The sequence below is a fragment of the Montipora capricornis genome, unplaced genomic scaffold, assembly GCF_036669925.1.
Source record: "Montipora capricornis isolate CH-2021 unplaced genomic scaffold, ASM3666992v2 scaffold_486, whole genome shotgun sequence".
Classification (NCBI taxonomy): domain Eukaryota; kingdom Metazoa; phylum Cnidaria; class Anthozoa; order Scleractinia; family Acroporidae; genus Montipora; species Montipora capricornis.
In genome coordinates this window covers 45,308-68,829 of record NW_027180223.1, presented here as the reverse complement: position 1 = coordinate 68,829, position 23,522 = coordinate 45,308, and the positions used below count along the sequence as shown (strand labels likewise).

Sequence of the window (23,522 nt, the reverse complement as noted above, 5' to 3'; positions counted from 1 at the left end):
ACAGAGAGGGAGACGACGTGTTTATTTCAGCCGCATCGATTTCCATCGATAGACGAGTGAGACAAGAAAATGCCAGCGGGTCGAGCTCTTATCCTCGTGCATCGTTTCGAAAACGTAAGTGGATGTGTGTTTGTACTGCTCCATCGCGATAGATTTCTTTTGCGTTGTGTTATGTTGCGTTCTGGAGAGCCCCGTTTGCATTGAGTAACTGAGGACCCGCCAGATCAGTTGGCGTTACATTTCTGTGCCAACACTTTGTGGTTTCTCTATGTTATCAGTTAATTGGATTGTTATCATAAAAAGTAAATCTTTCATGGTTCAGGATAGTGTCTTTATCGGCCCTTTGAATACGTACTGTCCGTGTTGAGCAGGGAACAGTAAGACTTTGAAGTGCGCTACGTCACGTAAGTCACGTTTTCGCAAGATCAATGTTGTAGTGTTGTAGCCTTCGTTGTATACATATCATCCGGGCTAGGTTAACTTCCATCTAATGCATAACAGTGCATGCATTTTTTACTTGTCGTATCCTGTTCTTTGCTCACACGAAAAGATACGTTTCATGTCATAAACGTTGGATTGATAAGATCTCGCGCGCACGCGCTCCCTTGGGAATACAAGTTCCACTTTCTCGTGTGAACTATTTTGTTTTTGTCGTATGTCTCATCTTTGACATATCGTTGGCATGTTGTGTTCAAAAAACCTGGTTTGGAATGTGTCTTTCTTTCATTGAAAGAAACTGAGATTTTTTGAGATAATCAAGTGTACAGAAGAAAAAGGGAAGCCTACAACACGGGGTATTCCCAGGCGGTCTCCCATCCAAGTACTAAACCCCGCCCGACAGGGCTTAACTTCGGTGATCGGACGAGAACCGGTGTTTTCCCTGTGGTATGGTCGTAGACAAGTAATTTGCCGTGAAAATTAAACTTTGTTATAAGGGAAAATGAAAACGAGGTCAGAGCAAGCACAATGTGCATTTGTCCTCTTGCCGTCACGCAAGTGCCATGCAATGCTGGTGCTGCTGCCCACTGTACAAGAGCGATCGTTGTGTGCGCCTCGCTTTCAGGTTGGCTTTGGGCATTCCTTCCTTGGCACGGATTGTAACGGACCACCATATCTCGTGGCCATGAGACTGGGAGCACCTTGTCCGCCGTGAGCCATTTACGGGCATCGCTTCTCGGCCTTTTGGCTAAGATCAAGTGTAGTAATCTGTTCTTATCAGCTTAATATCTGATACGCTGCTCATCGAGCAGCTCATATATTAAACTGATTTTTGGAACTGGGCCGTGGAAAAGAGGCTTGCCTCGTCCCGGCCACGGGTTGCCTCGGTATAGCACTACCTCCGAGCGTGGCCCACTTCCCTCTGGGGAAGAAATAATCAAGTGAAAGCAGAAAAAGTGACCAAGCAACCAACCTTCACATTCTCTTCTCTTTTCTAGGTAGCATAGCAGCGAGTGGACAGCACGACACGACAGGACGAGGAGCACGTGACCTCCATTACCACATGGTATGCGCAGACAAGTTGCGTTTTGCGGTCCCGGAGAGGCTGAAAAGGCATACTTACCTGACGCGGGAGGCACTGTGATCAGGGAGGCAGTCCTCTCAAGGTGAGGCTCTTTCATTGCACTTCGATTGGGTTGACCCTTGCGATTACCCCAAATGTGGGTAACTCGAGCGTATAATTTCTGGTAGTGGGGACCTGCGTTCGCGCTAGTCCCCGCACCAAACCCCGGTGGCAAAGTTGGCTAATGGGAAGGTTTGTTGGTAACGTTTCAGGCAGGGCAGGGAAGGAGATGCGGTGGCGGTGTAAGGACTAAGGAAGGTGAGTTGTATTTGTGAAGTCCACTGCTGAAATTGTAGGTGAATGTTCCGTACTTGGTGCACTGAAAAACTGTGATTTCATTTCTCTCATTCTTGGCCGTACAGAGAGGGAGACGACGTGTTTATTTCAGCCGCATCGATTTCCATCGATAGACGAGTGAGACAAGAAAATGCCAGCGGGTCGAGCTCTTATCCTCGTGCATCGTTTCGAAAACGTAAGTGGATGTGTGTTTGTACTGCTCCATCGCGATAGATTTATTTTGCGTTGTGTTATGTTGCGTTCTGGAGAGCCCGTTTTGCATTGAGTAACTGAGGACCCGCCAGATCAGTTGGCGTTACATTTCTGTGGCCAACACTTTGTGGTTTCTCTATGTTATCAGTTAATTGGATTGTTATCATAAAAAGTAAATCTTTCATGGTCAGGATAGTGTCTTATCGGCCCTTTGAATACGTACTGTCCGTGTTGAGCAGGGAACAGTAAGACTTTGAAGTGCGCTACGTCACGTAAGTCACGTTTTCGCAAGATCAATGTTGTAGTGTTGTAGCCTTCGTTGTATACATATCATCCGGGCTAGGTTAACTTCCATCTAATGCATAACAGTGCATGCATTTTTTACTTGTCGTATCCTGTTCTTTGCTCACACGAAAAGATACGTTTCATGTCATAAACGTTGGATTGATAAGATCTCGCGCGCACGCGCTCCCTTGGGAATACAAGTTCCACTTTCTCGTGTGAACTATTTTGTTTTTGTCGTATGTCTCATCTTTGACATATCGTTGGCATGTTGTGTTCAAAAAACCTGGTTTGGAATGTTCTTTCATTGAAAGAAACTGAGATTTTTTGAGATAATCAAGTGTACAGAAGGAAAAAGGGAAGCCTACAACACGGGGTATTCCCAGGCGGTCTCCCATCCAAGTACTAACCCCGCCCGACAGGGCTTAACTTCGGTGATCGGACGAGAACCGGTGTTTTCCCTGTGGTATGGTCGTAGACAAGTAATTTGCCGTGAAAATTAACTTTGTTATAAGGGAAAATGAAAACGAGGTCAGAGCAAGCACAATGTGCATTTGTCCTCTTGCCGTCAACGCAAGTGCCATGCAATGCTGGTGCTGCTGCCCACTGTACAAGAGCGATCGTTGTGTGCGCCTCGCTTTCAGGTTGGCTTTGGGCATTCCTTCCTTGGCACGGATTGTAATCGGACCACCATATCTCGTGGCCATGAGACTGGGAGCACCTTGTCCGCCGTGAGCATTTACGGGCATCGTGCCAAAAGTACTGAGATTCTGTTAAAAAATTACAAAATGTTAAAAACCACCAAGTGGTGGCACTTTATGTAAAGTGGCTGAGAATACAGGTGTGCGTCGTAAGGGGTACTGTTTGCTAGTGGTGGTACCGACAGTCTTGTTTCTTCGGGTGTTTCCTCCATCCTCCCAATCTGTTGAACCTTTGGAGGTGGAAATGGTTGAGGTATCCACTCCTCGTAAACGCGGTTGTGATTCCGTTGAGAACCTCCTCTGATAGCTCTTCTGTTACTCCTTCCCGGAAGGCTCTTACAAAGGTGGCTAAGAAGAGCGGAGCTGCGCCCTCTTCTACTAAATCGAAGACTCGTGCTTCAGCTGATACTGTCAAGTCTGCGAAGCACGAAGGTTTGCCTGATGTGTCGTTTTCCCTCCCCCAACGCAAAGCACGTACATAGTTACTCTTTTACTGTACTCCATTATGGCTCTGTCAGTTGTCTCAATTAACGTCAACGGTCTGCGAGACCAGTCTAAGCGAGCTGGGTTTGTACAGTGGCTTCATTCCTTGCCTGTTGTTTCCTGATGTAGTGTGCCTCCAAGAGGCCCACTGCATCTCCCTCAGTGAGTGTCAGTCCTGGTTTCCAGTCATCTGGTCTTTCCGTTGTGGTGTCTCCGGCTCTAATAAGTCCTTGTGGTTGTATGTTTTTGTTTTCGTCCAGTGTTGTCCCTTGTTAAATCTCTTCCTCTGATAGTTGTGGTCGGTTTTTGTTATGTGAGTTTTCTTTGCGTGGCGCTGTGTTCAGGGTTGCTTGCATTTATGCTCCCAATCGTAACCCTGATCGTGATGCCTTCCTGGACGGGGTCTCTTCCCGATTAGACCCTTCAGTTCCCACCCTCCTCGCCGGCGATTTTAATACCGTCTTTGATCGCGCTGCTGACCGTGTGGGCTCCGTGGTCGGTGATACCTCGCGTGAGAGTGTTGTTGCCCTTGGTCGTCTTTTTGACGATGTCTGTTGTATTGATATTTGGAGATACCTCCATCCGTCTTCCTCCGCCTTTACCTGGACTAAGGCGGATGGCTCTATCTCCTCCCGTATAGATCTAATTGGGTGCCCTTATGTCTGGGTTGCGTCTCTGTCTCTGTTTGTGAAATTCTTCCGTGTCCGTTTTCAGACCATTGTGCTGTGTCCTGCTCTCTTACTGTTCCTGACGTTATTCCTCCTGGTCCGGGGCTTTGGAAGCTTAATACCTCAGTCCTGGAGGAGGAGGAGTACTGGTCTGTCGCCTTATTTCTGACTTTTGGGCCGATTGGAAGGACTGTAAGCTCTGTTTTTCCTCTCTTTCCAAGTGGTGGGATTCCGGTAAAGCAAAGATCGAAGGGCATTACGGTATCTTACTGTGTGCGCCGGTCGCAGAAAGAATCTTGGTCACGCGATTTGTTGGCTAGTTGGCGGCACACCTCAAGGCACGGCTTGATGCTGGTTGCCTGTCTGTTTTAGGTGTTTATCGATCCACCCTTGAACAGCTTTCCGCCTATGACATCAGGGCTGCTCAAGGTGCCCAAGTACGGTCACGTGTGTCCGATGGGTTGAGGAGGGCGAAGTCTCATCGGCGTACTTTTTTCGTTTAGAGAAGAAACGGTCTGCTGACCGGTGGGTTTCTGCGCTTCGGAACCCTGATGGGTCCATTGTTTCAACACCTTCTGATCTGTGTTCTTCGTTCGCCACTTTCTACTCCTCTCTTTTTTTACTGCCTGTCCTACGGATTCCGCCGCTCAAGATATTCTTCTCAGTAATGTGTCCCTCGTCCTTTCATCTGCCCAAGCTGATCTTTGTGAGGGCTTTCTGACTCTTGAGGAGTGTCATCGTGCCCTTGTTGGCATGGCTCGTCGTAAAGCCCCGGGGTCCGATGGCCTCTCCCATGGAGTTTTAACTTGAAATTCTGGGACGTCCTTGGGTCTGATTTAGTGGAGGTCTTGAATTCGTGTTATCTGTCTGGTTCTATGTCTTTGTCTCAACGGCGGGGTCTCATATCCTTAATCTTTAAGAAGGGAGATCGGTTGGACGCTCGTAACTGGCGCCCCATCTCCCTTCTCAACGTCGACTATAAGCTTGCTTCTCGTGTTTATTGCTGGGCGCCTTCTCAAAGTTATCCATCTGGTTTGTTAGTGAGGATCAGACCTGCGGTGTTCCTGGCAGGTTTATTGGCGAGAATGTTGCTCTTTTGCGTGATGTGGTTGCCTTTGCCACGGAATCTGACATCCCGTTGCCGTTCTCTCCTTAGACCAGGAAAAGGCCTTTGATAGAGTGGATTGGTCATTTATGTGTGCTACTTTGTCGAGGATGGGTTTTGGCCCATCTTTTGTCCGTTGGGTTGTTCTGTTCTATTCTGCTGTCCAAAGCTCTGTAGTTGTTAATGGTTATCTGTCTCGGTTTTTTCCTTTGTCTCGTGGCGTGCGTCAGGGCTGTCCTTTGTCTCCATTATTGTATGTTCTAGTTTCTGAAGTGCTTGCTGTTAACATTCGTGCCAATCCACGTATCATTGGTCTTTCTGTCCCCGGGCCCCCGCGGGCCCTGTCTCCGATCTCGCAGTACGCCGATGACACCTCTCTCATTGTCACGTCTGATATTGCCATTGCTGCTATTTTTGAAGTTTATGCTCTTTTTGAAAGGGGTTCTGGTGCTAAGCTTAATCAGGGATCCAAATCCAAGGGATTGTGGCTCGGTTCGTGGTCTGGCAGGACTGACCCCCCTGTCACCCTGGACTGGGACCTCGGCCAAGATCAAAGTGCTGGGCGTCTTTATTGGGCCTGGGAATTTGGAGGAAGTGAACTGGCGTCCTAGGATTGATGCCGTGGAGAATGTGCTGGCTTCTTGGAGGCAACGCTCCCTGTCCTACGGCGGGAGAGCTCTCGTCATCAACGCCTTGGCCCTTTCTAGGGTTTTGGTACATTGCCTCCCTAATTCATGTCCCCCCTTGGGTTTCTTCCGAGCTTTGTAAATTGGTTTTTGGGTTTTTTTGGAAGGGCAAACGCGATCTGGTTTCTCGTGCTGTTGTTGTTCAGCCTACATCTGCTGGTGGGTTTTTCTGTCATTGATCTTCGTCTTAAGGTTTCTGCGCTTCTTGTCCAGTGGGTTCGGCGTTTCACTGTTTTCTCCGCGTAGTTGGGTCCATTTCTTTTCCTTTTGGTGTGATTCTCGTTTTGGTGTCCCTGCTCTTGATGTTGTTCTGTCCCGTCCTGAGGCCTTTTCCTCCAAGTCCCTCCCCCCGTTTTACTCTGCTCTTCTGTCTGCTTGGCGTTTGGTTGGTGGTTCCTTTTCCCGTCGGCGTCGTTCCTCCCTTGTCATTGCGTCTTTGTCCCCTCATCATGTTTGCTGCTGTTTCCTCTATCTCTGCAAATTCTGTTTATTTGTTTTTGCTGTCTGAGGATCGTCCGACTCCCCATTGTGTTGACAAGTTTTTTCCTTTGTATGGCTATACTCTCTACTGGCCTTCGACCTGGTCCCAATTGTTCTTCTTCAATCTTGACCGCCCAGTGATCGATCTCAACTGAAAGGTCGCCATGGCGTGTTGTACACTGCCGATCGCCTTGTCGGTTTTTGGGTACTCGGTCGACCCTTCTTGCTTTTTGCCGTCTTGCCTCTGAATGTCCTTCTCACTTGTTTTTCTCCTGCCCTCTTGCTCATAGTGTTCTTTCATGGTTACAGTCTCTATTGTTTGGTTTTTTCGTCTTCGTCCCCTTCTTTGGTTTGCCGTCACGTGCTGTTTGGTTTTTGACCCGGCTGAGATCCGTCGAGTTCCTCGTGTTTTCGTGTACATCCTAGGTTGTCTGTAAGTATTTTATCTGGCTCGCTCGGAATGACTTTCGTTTCCGTAATGTGCCGCCCGGTGCTCTCGATGTCATCGCAAAGGTCCGCTCTCGTGTCAAGTTCAATCTACCTCTCCTTTTTAAGCGTTTCAAGTCCCCCCGTCGTCTACGTTATTTTCATCGTCAGTGGGGTGCGTCTGGCATTATCGGCTCTGTTTGCAATGGTCGTTTTTCTCTGTCCCAGTTCTAGTCCCATTGTCGCCCCAAGCTGTTGCTGTCTCGCGGCGTACCTACTCCTGTTAGGATGAGTCTTTCTGACTGGCGTCCTTGTCAGGTCTGCCATTCGCCGCTGCACAGTTCGGTTGTTTTTGTTTTGTCCTGTAGTCCTTCGTCCTGTTGGTTTGCTTGTTTGTTTGTTTGATGTGGAAATGCCATTCTCGAGTGTAAGTCGGACGAGGCGTCTCGTGAATGCTTTTCTTCGTTAGTTTTGTTTTTTTTTTTTGTTTGTAGGGGCGGGGTTCGATTCCCCGGTGACGTTTGACGTGCTGGTGCACCCCCGTTTGAGGCGAACCATTGTTGTTGATGGATGAGTCTGAATGTCTGGCAGCCATTGCACTCACCCTACCGGGGGGCTGCCATTCGCCTTAAACATAAAAAAAACTTACCTGACGCGGGAGGCACTTGGTGATCAGGGAGGCAGTCCTCTCAAGGTGAGGCTCTTTCATTGCACTTCGATTGGGGTTGACCCTTGCGATTACCCCAAATGTGGGTAACTCGAGCGTATAATTTCTGGTAGTGGGGACCTGCGTTCGCGCTTAGTCCCGCACCAAACCCCGGTGGCAAAGTTGGCTAATGGGAAGTTTGTTGGTAACGTTTCAGGCAGGGCAGGGAAGGAGATGCGGTGGCGGTGTAAGGACTAAGGAAGGTGAGTTGTATTTGTGAAGTCCACTGCTGAAATTGTAGGTGAATGTCCGTACTTGGTGCACTGAAAAACTGTGATTTCATTTCTCTCATTCTTGGCCGTACAGAGAGGGAGACGACGTGTTTATTTCAGCCGCATCGATTTCCATCGATAGACGAGTGAGACAAGAAAATGCCAGCGGGTCGAGCTCTTATCCTCGTGCATCGTTTCGAAAACGTAAGTGGATGTGTGTTTGTACTGCTCCATCGCGATAGATTTCTTTTGCGTTGTGTTATGTTGCGTTCTGGAGAGCCCCGTTTGCATTGAGTAACTGAGGACCCGCCAGATCAGTTGGCGTTACATTTCTGTGCCAACACTTTGTGGTTTCTCTATGTTATCAGTTAATTGGATTGTTATCATAAAAAGTAAATCTTTCATGGTTCAGGATAGTGTCTTTATCGGCCCTTTGAATACGTACTGTCCGTGTTGAGCAGGGAACAGTAAGACTTTGAAGTGCGCTACGTCACGTAAGTCACGTTTTCGCAAGATCAATGTTGTAGTGTTGTAGCCTTCGTTGTATACATATCATCCGGGCTAGGTTAACTTCCATCTAATGCATAACAGTGCATGCATTTTTTACTTGTCGTATCCTGTTCTTTGCTCACACGAAAAGATACGTTTCATGTCATAAACGTTGGATTGATAAGATCTCGCGCGCACGCGCTCCCTTGGGAATACAAGTTCCACTTTCTCGTGTGAACTATTTTGTTTTTGTCGTATGTCTCATCTTTGACATATCGTTGGCATGTTGTGTTCAAAAAACCTGGTTTGGAATGTGTCTTTCTTTCATTGAAAGAAACTGAGATTTTTTGAGATAATCAAGTGTACAGAAGAAAAAGGGAAGCCTACAACACGGGGTATTCCCAGGCGGTCTCCCATCCAAGTACTAAACCCCGCCCGACAGGGCTTAACTTCGGTGATCGGACGAGAACCGGTGTTTTCCCTGTGGTATGGTCGTAGACAAGTAATTTGCCGTGAAAATTAAACTTTGTTATAAGGGAAAATGAAAACGAGGTCAGAGCAAGCACAATGTGCATTTGTCCTCTTGCCGTCACGCAAGTGCCATGCAATGCTGGTGCTGCTGCCCACTGTACAAGAGCGATCGTTGTGTGCGCCTCGCTTTCAGGTTGGCTTTGGGCATTCCTTCCTTGGCACGGATTGTAACGGACCACCATATCTCGTGGCCATGAGACTGGGAGCACCTTGTCCGCCGTGAGCCATTTACGGGCATCGCTTCTCGGCCTTTTGGCTAAGATCAAGTGTAGTAATCTGTTCTTATCAGCTTAATATCTGATACGCTGCTCATCGAGCAGCTCATATATTAAACTGATTTTTGGAACTGGGCCGTGGAAAAGAGGCTTGCCTCGTCCCGGCCACGGGTTGCCTCGGTATAGCACTACCTCCGAGCGTGGCCCACTTCCCTCTGGGGAAGAAATAATCAAGTGAAAGCAGAAAAAGTGACCAAGCAACCAACCTTCACATTCTCTTCTCTTTTCTAGGTAGCATAGCAGCGAGTGGACAGCACGACACGACAGGACGAGGAGCACGTGACCTCCATTACCACATGGTATGCGCAGACAAGTTGCGTTTTGCGGTCCCGGAGAGGCTGAAAAGGCATACTTACCTGACGCGGGAGGCACTGTGATCAGGGAGGCAGTCCTCTCAAGGTGAGGCTCTTTCATTGCACTTCGATTGGGTTGACCCTTGCGATTACCCCAAATGTGGGTAACTCGAGCGTATAATTTCTGGTAGTGGGGACCTGCGTTCGCGCTAGTCCCCGCACCAAACCCCGGTGGCAAAGTTGGCTAATGGGAAGGTTTGTTGGTAACGTTTCAGGCAGGGCAGGGAAGGAGATGCGGTGGCGGTGTAAGGACTAAGGAAGGTGAGTTGTATTTGTGAAGTCCACTGCTGAAATTGTAGGTGAATGTTCCGTACTTGGTGCACTGAAAAACTGTGATTTCATTTCTCTCATTCTTGGCCGTACAGAGAGGGAGACGACGTGTTTATTTCAGCCGCATCGATTTCCATCGATAGACGAGTGAGACAAGAAAATGCCAGCGGGTCGAGCTCTTATCCTCGTGCATCGTTTCGAAAACGTAAGTGGATGTGTGTTTGTACTGCTCCATCGCGATAGATTTATTTTGCGTTGTGTTATGTTGCGTTCTGGAGAGCCCGTTTTGCATTGAGTAACTGAGGACCCGCCAGATCAGTTGGCGTTACATTTCTGTGGCCAACACTTTGTGGTTTCTCTATGTTATCAGTTAATTGGATTGTTATCATAAAAAGTAAATCTTTCATGGTCAGGATAGTGTCTTATCGGCCCTTTGAATACGTACTGTCCGTGTTGAGCAGGGAACAGTAAGACTTTGAAGTGCGCTACGTCACGTAAGTCACGTTTTCGCAAGATCAATGTTGTAGTGTTGTAGCCTTCGTTGTATACATATCATCCGGGCTAGGTTAACTTCCATCTAATGCATAACAGTGCATGCATTTTTTACTTGTCGTATCCTGTTCTTTGCTCACACGAAAAGATACGTTTCATGTCATAAACGTTGGATTGATAAGGTCTCGCGCGCACGCGCTCCCTTGGGAATACAAGTTCCACTTTCTCGTGTGAACTATTTTGTTTTTGTCGTATGTCTCATCTTTGACATATCGTTGGCATGTTGTGTTCAAAAAACCTGGTTTGGAATGTTCTTTCATTGAAAGAAACTGAGATTTTTTGAGATAATCAAGTGTACAGAAGGAAAAAGGGAAGCCTACAACACGGGGTATTCCCAGGCGGTCTCCCATCCAAGTACTAACCCCGCCCGACAGGGCTTAACTTCGGTGATCGGACGAGAACCGGTGTTTTCCCTGTGGTATGGTCGTAGACAAGTAATTTGCCGTGAAAATTAACTTTGTTATAAGGGAAAATGAAAACGAGGTCAGAGCAAGCACAATGTGCATTTGTCCTCTTGCCGTCAACGCAAGTGCCATGCAATGCTGGTGCTGCTGCCCACTGTACAAGAGCGATCGTTGTGTGCGCCTCGCTTTCAGGTTGGCTTTGGGCATTCCTTCCTTGGCACGGATTGTAATCGGACCACCATATCTCGTGGCCATGAGACTGGGAGCACCTTGTCCGCCGTGAGCATTTACGGGCATCGATTACAAAATGTTAAAAAACCACCAAGTGGTGGCACTTTATGTAAAGTGGCTGAGAATACAGGTGTGCGTCGTAAGGGTACTGTTGCTAGTGGTGGTACCGACAGTCTTGTTTCTTCGGGTGTTCCTCCATCCTCCCAATCTGTTGAACCTTTGGAGGTGGAAATGGTTGAGGTATCCACTCCTCGTAAACGCGGTTGTGATTCCGTTGAGACCTCCTCTGATAGCTCTTCTGTTACTCCTTCCCGGAAGGCTCTTACAAAGGTGGCTAAGAAGAGCGGAGCTGCGCCCTCTTCTACTAAATCGAAGACTCGTGCTTCAGCTGATACTGTCAAGTCTGCGAAGCACGAAGGTTTGCCTGATGTGTCGGTTTCCCTCCCCCAACGCAAAGCACGTACATAGTTACTCTTTTACTGTACTCCATTATGGCTCTGTCAGTTGTCTCAATTAACGTCAACGGTCTGCGAGACCAGTCTAAGCGAGCTGGGTTTGTACAGTGGCTTCATTCCTTGCCTGTTGTTCCTGATGTAGTGTGCCTCCAAGAGGCCCACTGCATCTCCCTCAGTGAGTGTCAGTCCTGGTTCCAGTCATCTGGTCTTCCGTTGTGGTGTCTCCCGGCTCTAATAAGTCTTGTGGTTGTATTGTTTTGTTTCGTCCAGTGTTGTCCCTTGTTAAATCTTCCTCTGATAGTTGTGGTCGGTTTTTGTTATGTGAGTTTTCTTTGCGTGGCGCTGTGTTCAGGGTTGCTTGCATTTATGCTCCCAATCGTAACCCTGATCGTGATGCCTTCCTGGACGGGGTCTCTTCCCGATTAGACCCTTCAGTTCCCCACCCTCCTCGCCGGCGATTTTAATACCGTCTTTGATCGCGCTGCTGACCGTGTGGGCTCCGTGGTCGGTGATACCTCGCGTGAGAGTGTTGTTGCCCTTGGTCGTCTTTTTGACGATGTCTGTTGTATTGATATTTGGAGATACCTCCATCCGTCTTCCTCCGCCTTTACCTGGACTAAGGCGGATGGCTCTATCTCCTCCCGTATAGATCTAATTGGGTGCCCTTATGTCTGGGTTGCGTCTGTCTCTGTTTGTGAAATTCTTCCGTGTCCGTTTTCAGACCATTGTGCTGTGTCCTGCTCTCTTACTGTTCCTGACGTTATTCCTCCTGGTCCGGGGCTTTGGAAGCTTAATACCTCAGTCCTGGAGGAGGAGGAGTACTGTCGCCTTATTTCTGACTTTTGGGCCGATTGGAAGGACTGTAAGCTCTGTTTTTCCTCTCTTTCCAAGTGGTGGGATTCCGGTAAAGCAAAGATCAAGGGCATTACGGTATCTTACTGTGTGCGCCGGTCGCAGAAAGAATCTTGGTCACGCGATTTGTTGGCTAGGTTGGCGGCACACCTCAAGGCACGGCTTGATGCTGGTTGCCTGTCTGTTTTAGGTGTTTATCGATCCACCCTTGAACAGCTTTCCGCCTATGACATCAGGGCTGCTCAAGGTGCCCAAGTACGGTCACGTGTCCGATGGGTTGAGGAGGGCGAAGTCTCATCGGCGTACTTTTTTCGTTTAGAGAAGAAACGGTCTGCTGACCGGTGGGTTTCTGCGCTTCGGAACCCTGATGGGTCCATTGTTTCAACACCTTCTGATCTGTGTTTCTTCGTTCGCCACTTTCTACTCCTCTCTTTTTACTGCCTGTCCTACGGATTCCGCCGCTCAAGATATTCTTCTCAGTAATGTGTCCTCGGTCCTTTCATCTGCCCAAGCTGATCTTTGTGAGGGCTTTTTCTGACTCTTGAGGAGTGTCATCGTGCCCTTGTTGGCATGGCTCGTCGTAAAGCCCGGGGTCCGATGGCCTCCCCATGGAGTTTTACTTGAAATTCTGGGACGTCCTTGGGTCTGATTTAGTGGAGGTCTTGAATTCGTGTTATCTGTCTGGTTCTATGTCTTTGTCTCAACGGCGGGGTCTCATATCCTTAATCTTTAAGAAGGGAGATCGGTTGGACGCTCGTAACTGGCGCCCATCTCCCTTCTCAACGTCGACTATAAGCTTGCTTCTCGTGTTATTGCTGGGCGCCTTCTCAAAGTTATCCATCTGGTTGTTAGTGAGGATCAGACCTGCGGTGTTCCTGGCAGGTTTATTGGCGAGAATGTTGCTCTTTTGCGTGATGTGGTTGCCTTTGCCACGGAATCTGACATCCCGGTTGCCGTTCTCTCCTTAGACCAGGAAAAGGCCTTTGATAGAGTGGATTGGTCATTTATGTGTGCTACTTTGTCGAGGATGGGTTTTGGCCCATCTTTTGTCCGTTGGGTTGTTCTGTTCTATTCTGCTGTCCAAAGCTCTGTAGTTGTTAATGGTTATCTGTCTCGGTTTTTTCCTTTGTCTCGTGGCGTGCGTCAGGGCTGTCCTTTGTCTCCATTATTGTATGTTCTAGTTTCTGAAGTGCTTGCTGTTAACATTCGTGCCAATCCACGTATCATTGGTCTTTCTGTCCCCGGGGCCCCGCGGGCCCTGTCTCCGATCTCGCAGTACGCCGATGACACCTCTCTCATTGTCACGTCTGATATTGCCATTGCTGCTATTTTTGAAGTTTATGCTCTTTTGAAAGGGGTTCTGGTGCTAAGCTTAATCAGTCCAAATCCAAGGGATTGTGGCTCGGTTCGTGGTCTGGCAGGAGGACCTGACCCCCCTGTCACCCTGGACTGGACCTCGGCCAAGATCAAAGTGCTGGGCGTCTTTATTGGGCCTGGGAAATTTGGAGGAAGTGAACTGGCGTCCTAGGATTGATGCCGTGGAGAATGTGCTGGCTTCTTGGAGGCAACGCTCCCTGTCCTACGGCGGGAGAGCTCTCGTCATCAACGCCTTGGCCCTTTCTAGGGTTTGGTACATTGCCTCCCTAATTCATGTCCCCCCTTGGGTTTCTTCCGAGCTTTGTAATTGGTTTTTGGGTTTTTTTTGGAAGGGCAAACGCGATCTGGTTTCTCGTGCTGTTGTTGTTCAGCCTACATCTGCTGGTGGTTTTTCTGTCATTGATCTTCGTCTTAAGGTTCTGCGCTTCTTGTCCAGTGGGTTCGGCGTTTCACTGTGTTTCTCCGAGTAGTTGGGTCCATTTCTTTTCCTTTTGGTGTGATTCTCGTTTTGGTGTCCCTGCTCTTGATGTTCTGTCCCGTCCTGAGGCCTTTTCCTCCAAGTCCCTCCCCCCGTTTTACTCTGCTCTTCTGTCTGCTTGGCGTTTGGTTGGTGGTTCCTTTTCCCGTCGGCGTTCCTCCCCTTGTCATTGCGTCTTTGTCCCCTCATCATGTTGCTGCTGTTTCCTCTATCTCTGCAAATTCTGTTTATTTGTTTTTTGCTGTCTGAGGATCGTCCGACTCCCCATTGTGTTGACAAGTTTTTCCCTTTGTATGGCTCTCTCTACTGGCCTTCGACCTGGTCCCAATTGTTCTTCTTCAATCTTGACCGCCCAGTGATCGATCTCAACTGGAAGGTCGCCCATGGCGTGTTGTACACTGCCGATCGCCTTGTCGGTTTTGGGTACTCGGTCGACCCTTCTTGCTTTTGCCGTCTTGCCTCTGAATGTCCTTCTCACTTGTTTTTCTCCTGCCCTCTTGCTCATAGTGTTCTTTCATGGTTACAGTCTCTATTGTTTGGTTTTTTTCGTCTTCGTCCCCTTCTTTGGTTTGCCGTCACGTGCTGTTTGTTTGGTTTTGACCCGGCTGAGATCCGTCGAGTTCCTCGTGTTTTCGTGTACATCCTAGGTGTCTGTAAGTATTTTATCTGGCTCGCTCGGAATGACTTTCGTTTCCGTAATGTGCCGCCCGGTGCTCTCGATGTCATCGCAAAGGTCCGCTCTCGTGTCAAGTTCAATCTACCTCTCCTTTTTAAGCGTTTCAAGTCCCCCCGTCGTCTACGTTATTTTCATCGTCAGTGGGGGGTGCGTCTGGCATTATCGGCTCTGTTTGCAATGGTCGTTTTTCTCTGTCCCAGTTCTAGTCCCATTGTCGCCCAAGCTGTTGCTGTCTCGCGGCGTACCTACTCCTGTAGGATGAGTCTTTCTGACTGGCGTCCTTGTCAGGTCTGCCATTCGCCGCTGCACAGTTCGGTTGTTTTTGTTTTGTCCTGTAGTCCTTCGTCCTGTTGGTTTGCTTGTTTGTTTGTTTGATGTGGAAATGCCATTCTCGAGTGTAAGTCGGACGAGGCGTCTCGTGAATGCTTTTCTTCGTTAGTTTGTTTTTGTTTTTTGTTTGTAGGGGCGGGGTTCGATTCCCCGGTGACGTTTGACGTGCTGGTGCACCCCCGTTTGAGGCGAACCATTGTTGTTGATGGATGAGTCTGAATGTCTGGCAGCCATTGCACTCACCCTACCGGGGGGCTGCCATTCGCCTTAAACATAAAAAAAACTTACCTGACGCGGGAGGCACTGTTGATCAGGGAGGCAGTCCTCTCAAGGTGAGGCTCTTTCATTGCACTTCGATTGGGTTGACCCTTGCGATTACCCCAAATGTGGGTAACTCGAGCGTATATTTCTGGTAGTGGGGACCTGCGTTCGCGCGCTAGTCCCCGCACCAAACCCCGGTGGCAAAGTTGGCTAATGGGAAGGTTTGTTGGTAACGTTTCAGGCAGGGCAGGGAAGGAGATGCGGTGGCGGTGTAAGGACTAAGGAAGGTGAGGTTGTATTTGTGAAGTCCACTGCTGAAATTGTAGGTGAATGTTCCGTACTTGGTGCACTGAAAAAACTGTGATTTCATTTCTCTCATTCTTGCCGTACAGAGAGGGAGACGACGTGTTTATTTCAGCCGCATCGATTTCCATCGATAGACGAGTGAGACAAGAAAATGCCAGCGGGTCGAGCTCTTATCCTCGTGCATCGTTTCGAAAACGTAAGTGGATGTGTGTTTGTACTGCTCCATCGCGATAGATTTCTTTTGCGTTGTGTTATGTTGCGTTCTGGAGAGCCCGTTTGCATTGCATTGTAACTGAGACCCGCCAGATCAGTTGGCGTTACATTTCTGTGGCCAACACTTTGTGGTTTCTCTATGTTATCAGTTAATTGGATTGTTATCATAAAAAGTAAATCTTTCATGGTCAGGATAGTGTCTTATCGGCCCTTTGAATACGTACTGTCCGTGTTGAGCAGGGAACAGTAAGACTTTGAAGTGCGCTACGTCACGTAAGTCACGTTTTCGCAAGATCAATGTTGTAGTGTTGTAGCCTTCGTTGTATACATATCATCCGGGCTAGGTTAACTTCCATCTAATGCATAACAGTGCATGCATTTTTTACTTGTCGTATCCTGTTCTTTGCTCACACGAAAAGATACGTTTCATGTCATAAACGTTGGATTGATAAGATCTCGCGCGCACGCGCTCCCTTGGGAATACAAGTTCCACTTTCTCGTGTGAACTATTTTGTTTTTGTCGTATGTCTCATTCTTTGACATATCGTTGGCATGTTGTGTTCAAAAAACCTGGTTTGGAATGTTCTTTCATTGAAAGAAACTGAGATTTTTTGAGATAATCAAGTGTACAGAAGGAAAAAGGGAAGCCTACAACACGGGGTATTCCCAGGCGGTCTCCCATCCAAGTACTAACCCGCCCGACAGGGCTTAACTTCGGTGATCGGACGAGAACCGGTGTTTTCCCCTGTGGTATGGGTCGTAGACAAGTAATTTGCCGTGAAAATTAACTTTGTTATAAGGGAAAATGAAAACGAGGTCAGAGCAAGCACAATGTGCATTTGTCCTCTTGCCGTCAACGCAAGTGCCATGCAATGCTGGTGCTGCTGCCCACTGTACAAGAGCGATCGTTGTGTGCGCCTCGCTTTCAGGTTGGCTTTGGGCATTCCTTCCTTGGCACGGATTGTAATCGGACCACCATATCTCGTGGCCATGAGACTGGGAGCACCTTGTCCGCCGTGAGCATTTACGGGCATCGCTTCTCGGCCTTTTGGCTAAGATCAAGTGTAGTATCTGTTCTTATCAGCTTAATATCTGATACGGCTGCTCATCGAGCAGCTCATATATTAAACTGATTTTTGGAACTGGGCCGTGGAAAAGAGGCTTGCCTCGTCCCGGCCACGGGTTGCCTCGGTATAGCACTACCTCCGAGCGTGGCCCACTTCCCTCTGGGGAAGAAATAATCAAGTGAAAGCAGAAAAAGTGACCAAGCAACCAACCTTCACATTCTCTTCTCTTTTCTAGGTAGCATAGCAGCGAGTGGACAGCACGACACGACAGGACGAGGAGCACGTGACCTCCATTACCACATGGTATGCGCAGACAAGTTGCGTTTTGCGGTCCCGGAGAGGCTGAAAAGGCATACTTACCTGACGCTTTTCATTGAGTTGTTAACGTCGGTAAGTGTCTCTGCCGTTTAAAAGCTCTTTTTGGGCTTGGCAGTCGTTCCAGCTGTTCCTGCCGTTCCTGTCAGTGGTATGGAGTTGCCGATGAGTGTGGTGTTCCACTTCCCGCCAAATGTGTACCGTATCACCAGTTCCACCCAGATGCTCCCACAGTTGTTGCAAGCCCTCCAGTCAGATAAAGTGTCAGCCGTTCAGTTTCTGAGGAGTGGCCGTGTGCGTGTTACGCTCAAGTGTGCCGAATACAGGAACGAGCTCCTTCGGGAGTCCTCGTTTCTGCTCGGCGGTGTATCCGTTCCTGTTACTGTTCCCGACGCTGTCATCCGTTCTGTTTATGTGCGTGACTTACCTTTTGAAGTCCCTGATGTCAATGTACAAGATGTATTCCAGTCCTTTGGCGTTGTCCACTCTATTCGTCCGTGTTACTTTCGTGATTTCCCGTCCGTGGCAAATGGTACTCGTCTTGTTCTTATGTCTTTCAAGGAGTCTGTCCAGTCCATCCCGTCTACGCTGAGTGTTTCTGATTTTCCCGTTCGTGTGTGGTATGCAGGCCAACCTGTCATCTGTCCTATTTGTCATGAAGGTGGTCATCTGCCTCGGGCCTGCCCTTTTTCGGGTCGGTGCCTGCGCTGTAAACAGCCAGGTCACAGGGCCCGGGATTGTAAGCAGGCCTGGGGCCCGCCTCGTCCCAGTCTTCCAGTTCCTTCGTCCGTTCCTGTCCCTACTGTTCCTGCTCCGCCGGTCACTCAAATTGAATTTGTTCCTGTTTCCACCGTCTCAGTCAGTGCCCCAGTCTCGTCTCCTGCTCCCGTCAGTGTTCCTGTCAGTGTTCCTGCCAGTTCTCCTGTTTCGTTCCCTGTCCTTGTGCCATCCGTCTCGTCTGATTCCTCTGCAACCATTTCGTCTTTTTCTGTTAGCAGCCCTGTCTCGTCTGTCTCGTCAGTGTCTACCAATGTTGAAGTGTCTGCTGATGTCGAAGAAGGAGAGATCGTCATGTCCGTCCCGCCAGTTCCTGATGAAGTTCCTGAGTCTCCAGCCCATTCAGTATCGTCTCTACTTTCGACCCTGTCCGATGTTAAAAGGTTAACCCGTCTCACCTTGTCAAGAATGAAACCAGGATCTGATCAGTCTACTGTCCTTAAACTCGTCAAAAGTCTAGCCAAGTCTCACAAGTTGTCTGTGTCCAGTGATGAAGTTGATCATGTCGTTGCCGGTATTTTTCGTTAGTCTGTCTCGTGTTCCTGTGTATGTCTGTTAAGAATTTTTAAGAGGGGTGGGGTTCGATTCCCCAGCGAGTTTGGCGAGCTGGTGCTCCCCCGTTTTGGTGGCACGGACATTTCACTTTGTCCGTGGCTGTCTTTTATGGCGCATGGGCATTGCACTCTCGCCCATGCTACCGCCAAAAAACAAAAAAAAAACTTACCTGACGCGGGAGGCACTGTGATCAGGGAGGCAGTCCTCTCAAGGTGAGGCTCTTTCATTGCACTTCGATTGGGTTGACCCTTGCGATTACCCCAAATGTGGGTAACTCGAGCGTATAATTTCTGGTAGTGGGGACCTGCGTTCGCGCTAGTCCCCGCACCAAACCCCGGTGGCAAAGTTGGCTAATGGGAAGGTTTGTTGGTAACGTTTCAGGCAGGGCAGGGAAGGAGATGCGGTGGCGGTGTAAGGACTAAGGAAGGTGAGTTGTATTTGTGAAGTCCACTGCTGAAATTGTAGGTGAATGTTCCGTACTTGGTGCACTGAAAAACTGTGATTTCATTTCTCTCATTCTTGGCCGTACAGAGAGGGAGACGACGTGTTTATTTCAGCCGCATCGATTTCCATCGATAGACGAGTGAGACAAGAAAATGCCAGCGGGTCGAGCTCTTATCCTCGTGCATCGTTTCGAAAACGTAAGTGGATGTGTGTTTGTACTGCTCCATCGCGATAGATTTCTTTTGCGTTGTGTTATGTTGCGTTCTGGAGAGCCCGTTTTGCATTGAGTAACTGAGGACCCGCCAGATCAGTTGGCGTTACATTTCTGTGGCCAACACTTTGTGGTTTCTCTATGTTATCAGTTAATTGGATTGTTATCATAAAAAGTAAATCTTTCATGGTCAGGATAGTGTCTTATCGGCCCTTTGAATACGTACTGTCCGTGTTGAGCAGGGAACAGTAAGACTTTGAAGTGCGCTACGTCACGTAAGTCACGTTTTCGCAAGATCAATGTTGTAGTGTTGTAGCCTTCGTTGTATACATATCATCCGGGCTAGGTTAACTTCCATCTAATGCATAACAGTGCATGCATTTTTTACTTGTCGTATCCTGTTCTTTGCTCACACGAAAAGATACGTTTCATGTCATAAACGTTGGATTGATAAGATCTCGCGCGCACGCGCTCCCTTGGGAATACAAGTTCCACTTTCTCGTGTGAACTATTTTGTTTTTGTCGTATGTCTCATCTTTGACATATCGTTGGCATGTTGTGTTCAAAAAACCTGGTTTGGAATGTTCTTTCATTGAAAGAAACTGAGATTTTTTGAGATAATCAAGTGTACAGAAGGAAAAAGGGAAGCCTACAACACGGGGTATTCCCAGGCGGTCTCCCATCCAAGTACTAACCCCGCCCGACAGGGCTTAACTTCGGTGATCGGACGAGAACCGGTGTTTTCCCTGTGGTATGGTCGTAGACAAGTAATTTGCCGTGAAAATTAACTTTGTTATAAGGGAAAATGAAAACGAGGTCAGAGCAAGCACAATGTGCATTTGTCCTCTTGCCGTCAACGCAAGTGCCATGCAATGCTGGTGCTGCTGCCCACTGTACAAGAGCGATCGTTGTGTGCGCCTCGCTTTCAGGTTGGCTTTGGGCATTCCTTCCTTGGCACGGATTGTAATCGGACCACCATATCTCGTGGCCATGAGACTGGGAGCACCTTGTCCGCCGTGAGCATTTACGGGCATCGGCTTCTCGGCCTTTTGGCTAAGATCAAGTGTAGTATCTGTTCTTATCAGCTTAATATCTGATACGCTGCTCATCGAGCAGCTCATATATTAAACTGATTTTTGGAACTGGGCCGTGGAAAAGAGGCTTGCCTCGTCCCGGCCACGGGTTGCCTCGGTATAGCACTACCTCCGAGCGTGGGCCCACTTCCCTCTGGGGAAGAAATAATCAAGTGAAAGCAGAAAAAGTGACCAAGCAACCAACCTTCACATTCTCTTCTCTTTTCTAGGGTAGCATAGCAGCGAGTGGACAGCACGACACACGACAGGACGAGGAGCACGTGACCCCCATTACCACATGGTATGCGCAGACAAGTTGCGTTTTGCGGTCCCGGAGAGCTGAAAAGGCATACTTACCTGACGCGGGAGGCACTGTGATCAGGGAGGCAGTCCTCTCAAGGTGAGGCTCTTTCATTGCACTTCGATTGGGTTGACCCTTGCGATTACCCCAAATGTGGGTAACTCGAGCGTATAATTTCTGGTAGTGGGGACCTGCGTTCGCGCTAGTCCCCGCACCAAACCCCGGTGGCAAAGTTGGCTAATGGGAAGGTTTGTTGGTAACGTTTCAGGCAGGGCAGGGAAGGAGATGCGGTGGCGGTGTAAGGACTAAGGAAGGTGAGTTGTATTTGTGAAGTCCACTGCTGAAATTGTAGGTGAATGTTCCGTACTTGGTGCACTGAAAACTGTGATTTTATTCTCTTTCATTCTTGGCCGTACAGAGAGGAGAGACGGCGTGTTTATTTCAGCCGCATCGATTTCCATCGATAGACGAGTGAGACAAGAAAATGCCAGCGGGTCGAGCTCTTATCCTCGTGCATCGTTTCGAAAACGTAAGTGGATGTGTGTTTGTACTGCTCCATCGCGATAGATTTCTTTTGCGTTGTGTTATGTTGCGTTCTGGAGAGCCCGTTTTGCATTGAGTAACTGAGGACCCGCCAGATCAGTTGGCGTTACATTTCTGTGGCCAACACTTTGTGGTTTCTCTATGTTATCAGTTAATTGGATTGTTATCATAAAAAGTAAATCTTTCATGGTCAGGATAGTGTCTTATCGGCCCTTTGAATACGTACTGTCCGTGTTGAGCAGGGAACAGTAACACTTTGAAGTGCGCTACGTCACGTAAGTCACGTTTTCGCAAGATCAATGTTGTAGTGTTGTAGCCTTCGTTGTATACATATCATCCGGGCTAGGTTAACTTCCATCTAATGCATAACAGTGCATGCATTTTTTACTTGTCGTATCCTGTTCTTTGCTCACACGAAAAGATACGTTTCATGTCATAACGTTGGATGGATAAGATCTCGCGCGCACGCGCTCCTTGGGAATACAAGTTCCACTTTTCTCGTGTGAACTATTTTGTTTTTGTTGTATGTCTCATCTTTGACATATCGTTGGCATGTTTGTGTTCAAAAAACCTGGTTTGGAATGTTCTTTCATTGAAAGAAACTGAGATTTTTTGAGATAATCAAGTGTACAGAAGGAAAAAGGGAAGCCTACAACACGGGGTATTCCCAGGCGGTCTCCCATCCAAGTACTAACCCCGCCCGACAGGGCTTAACTTCGGTGATCGGACGAGAACCGGTGTTTTCCCTGTGGTATGGTCGTAGACAAGTAATTTGCCCGGTGAAAATTAACTTTGTTATAAGGGAAAATGAAAACGAGGTCAGAGCAAGCACAATGTGCATTTGTCCTCTTGCCGTCAACGCAAGTGCCATGCAATGCTGGTGCTGCTGCCCACTGTACAAGAGCGATCGTTGTGTGCGCCTCGCTTTCAAGTTGGCTTTGGGCATTCCTTCCTTGGCACGGATTGTAATCGGACCACCATATCTCGTGGCCATGAGACTGGGAGCACCTTGTCCGCCGTGAGCATTTACGGGCATCGCTTCTCGGCCTTTTGGCTAAGATCAAGTGTAGTATCTGTTCTTATCAGCTTAATATCTGATACGCTGCTCATCGAGCAGCTCATATATTAAACTGATTTTTGGAACTGGGCCGTGGAAAAGAGGCTTGCCTCGTCCCGGCCACGGGTTGCCTCGGTATAGCACTACCTCCGAGCGTGGCCCACTTCCCTCTGGGGAAGAAATAATCAAGTGAAAGCAGAAAAAGTGACCAAGCAACCAACCTTCACATTCTCTTCTCTTTTCTAGGTAGCATAGCAGCGAGTGGACAGCACGACACGACAGGACGAGGAGCACGTGACCCCCATTACCACATGGTATGCGCAGACAAGTTGCGTTTTGCGGTCCCGGAGAGGCTGAAAAGGCATACTTACCTGACGCGGGAGGCACTGTGATCAGGGGAGGCAGTCCTCTCAAGGTGAGGCTCTTTCATTGCACTTCGATTGGGTTGACCCTTGCGATTACCCCAAATGTGGGTAACTCGAGCGTATAATTTCTGGTAGTGGGGACCTGCGTTCGCGCTAGTCCCCGCACCAAACCCCGGTGGCAAAGTTGGCTAATGGGAAGGTTTGTTGGTAACGTTTCAGGCAGGGCAGGGAAGGAGATGCGGTGGCGGTGTAAGGACTAAAGAAGGTGAGTTGTATTTGTGAAGTCCACTGCTGAAATTGTAGGTGAATGTTCCGTACTTGGTGCACTGAAAAACTGTGATTTCATTTCTCTCATTCTTGGCCGTACAGAGAGGGAGACGACGTGTTTATTTCAGCCGCATCGATTTTCCATCGATAGACGAGTGAGACAAGAAAAATGCCAGCGGGTCGAGCTCTTATCCTCGTGCATCGTTTCGAAAACGTAAGTGGATGTGTGTTTGTACTGCTCCATCGCGATAGATTTCTTTTGCGTTGTGTTATGTTGCGTTCTGGAGAGCCCGTTTTGCATTGAGTAACTGAGGACCCCGCCAGATCAGTTGGCGTTACATTTCTGTGGCCAACACTTTGTGGTTTCTCTATGTTATCAGTTAATTGGATTGTTATCATAAAAAGTAATATTTCATGGTCAGGATAGTGTGTCTTATCGGCACCCTTTGAATACGTACTGTCCGTGTTGAGCAGGGAACAGTAAGACTTTGAAGTGCGCTACGTCACGTAAGTCACGTTTTCGCAAGATCAATGTTTGTAGTGTTGTAGCCTTCGTTGTATACATATCATCCGGGCTAGGTTAACTTCCATCTAATGCATAACAGTGCATGCATTTTTTACTTGTCGTATCCTGTTCTTTGCTCACACGAAAAGATACGTTTCATGTCATAAACGTTGGATTGATAAGATCTCGC

General features: G+C 48.3%; 19 non-coding genes across 19 annotated transcripts; 12 read left to right on the top strand and 7 right to left on the bottom strand.

The window, feature by feature from the left end:
• Window positions 1-779: 779 nt before the first annotated feature.
• On the bottom strand, window positions 780-899 carry LOC138036482 (5S ribosomal RNA). Its single transcript, XR_011129911.1, has one exon. It is a non-coding gene; the product is annotated as a 5S ribosomal RNA (ribosomal RNA).
• A 267-nt stretch (window positions 900-1,166) lies between these two features.
• LOC138036455 (U2 spliceosomal RNA) lies at window positions 1,167-1,359 on the top strand. Its single transcript, XR_011129886.1, has one exon. It is a non-coding gene; the product is annotated as a U2 spliceosomal RNA (small nuclear RNA).
• A 194-nt stretch (window positions 1,360-1,553) lies between these two features.
• LOC138036509 (U1 spliceosomal RNA) lies at window positions 1,554-1,717 on the top strand. Its single transcript, XR_011129936.1, has one exon. It is a non-coding gene; the product is annotated as a U1 spliceosomal RNA (small nuclear RNA).
• A 976-nt stretch (window positions 1,718-2,693) lies between these two features.
• Window positions 2,694-2,812, bottom strand: LOC138036468 (5S ribosomal RNA). The gene has a single exon (XR_011129897.1). It is a non-coding gene; the product is annotated as a 5S ribosomal RNA (ribosomal RNA).
• Window positions 2,813-7,522: 4,710 nt separating this feature from the next.
• On the top strand, window positions 7,523-7,690 carry LOC138036430 (U1 spliceosomal RNA). The gene has a single exon (XR_011129862.1). It is a non-coding gene; the product is annotated as a U1 spliceosomal RNA (small nuclear RNA).
• Window positions 7,691-8,668: 978 nt separating this feature from the next.
• Window positions 8,669-8,788, bottom strand: LOC138036481 (5S ribosomal RNA). The gene has a single exon (XR_011129910.1). It is a non-coding gene; the product is annotated as a 5S ribosomal RNA (ribosomal RNA).
• Window positions 8,789-9,055: 267 nt separating this feature from the next.
• Window positions 9,056-9,248, top strand: LOC138036454 (U2 spliceosomal RNA). The gene has a single exon (XR_011129885.1). It is a non-coding gene; the product is annotated as a U2 spliceosomal RNA (small nuclear RNA).
• A 194-nt stretch (window positions 9,249-9,442) lies between these two features.
• On the top strand, window positions 9,443-9,606 carry LOC138036507 (U1 spliceosomal RNA). Its single transcript, XR_011129935.1, has one exon. It is a non-coding gene; the product is annotated as a U1 spliceosomal RNA (small nuclear RNA).
• Window positions 9,607-10,582: 976 nt separating this feature from the next.
• LOC138036467 (5S ribosomal RNA) lies at window positions 10,583-10,701 on the bottom strand. Its single transcript, XR_011129896.1, has one exon. It is a non-coding gene; the product is annotated as a 5S ribosomal RNA (ribosomal RNA).
• A 4,651-nt stretch (window positions 10,702-15,352) lies between these two features.
• On the top strand, window positions 15,353-15,518 carry LOC138036433 (U1 spliceosomal RNA). The gene has a single exon (XR_011129865.1). It is a non-coding gene; the product is annotated as a U1 spliceosomal RNA (small nuclear RNA).
• Window positions 15,519-16,497: 979 nt separating this feature from the next.
• Window positions 16,498-16,617, bottom strand: LOC138036489 (5S ribosomal RNA). The gene has a single exon (XR_011129918.1). It is a non-coding gene; the product is annotated as a 5S ribosomal RNA (ribosomal RNA).
• A 267-nt stretch (window positions 16,618-16,884) lies between these two features.
• LOC138036446 (U2 spliceosomal RNA) lies at window positions 16,885-17,077 on the top strand. The gene has a single exon (XR_011129877.1). It is a non-coding gene; the product is annotated as a U2 spliceosomal RNA (small nuclear RNA).
• Window positions 17,078-18,727: 1,650 nt separating this feature from the next.
• LOC138036423 (U1 spliceosomal RNA) lies at window positions 18,728-18,891 on the top strand. The gene has a single exon (XR_011129856.1). It is a non-coding gene; the product is annotated as a U1 spliceosomal RNA (small nuclear RNA).
• Window positions 18,892-19,867: 976 nt separating this feature from the next.
• LOC138036466 (5S ribosomal RNA) lies at window positions 19,868-19,986 on the bottom strand. The gene has a single exon (XR_011129895.1). It is a non-coding gene; the product is annotated as a 5S ribosomal RNA (ribosomal RNA).
• Window positions 19,987-20,254: 268 nt separating this feature from the next.
• On the top strand, window positions 20,255-20,447 carry LOC138036457 (U2 spliceosomal RNA). Its single transcript, XR_011129888.1, has one exon. It is a non-coding gene; the product is annotated as a U2 spliceosomal RNA (small nuclear RNA).
• Window positions 20,448-20,643: 196 nt separating this feature from the next.
• Window positions 20,644-20,807, top strand: LOC138036506 (U1 spliceosomal RNA). The gene has a single exon (XR_011129934.1). It is a non-coding gene; the product is annotated as a U1 spliceosomal RNA (small nuclear RNA).
• A 977-nt stretch (window positions 20,808-21,784) lies between these two features.
• LOC138036459 (5S ribosomal RNA) lies at window positions 21,785-21,903 on the bottom strand. Its single transcript, XR_011129890.1, has one exon. It is a non-coding gene; the product is annotated as a 5S ribosomal RNA (ribosomal RNA).
• A 269-nt stretch (window positions 21,904-22,172) lies between these two features.
• Window positions 22,173-22,364, top strand: LOC138036441 (U2 spliceosomal RNA). Its single transcript, XR_011129873.1, has one exon. It is a non-coding gene; the product is annotated as a U2 spliceosomal RNA (small nuclear RNA).
• A 194-nt stretch (window positions 22,365-22,558) lies between these two features.
• LOC138036425 (U1 spliceosomal RNA) lies at window positions 22,559-22,723 on the top strand. Its single transcript, XR_011129858.1, has one exon. It is a non-coding gene; the product is annotated as a U1 spliceosomal RNA (small nuclear RNA).
• Window positions 22,724-23,522: the final 799 nt, after the last annotated feature.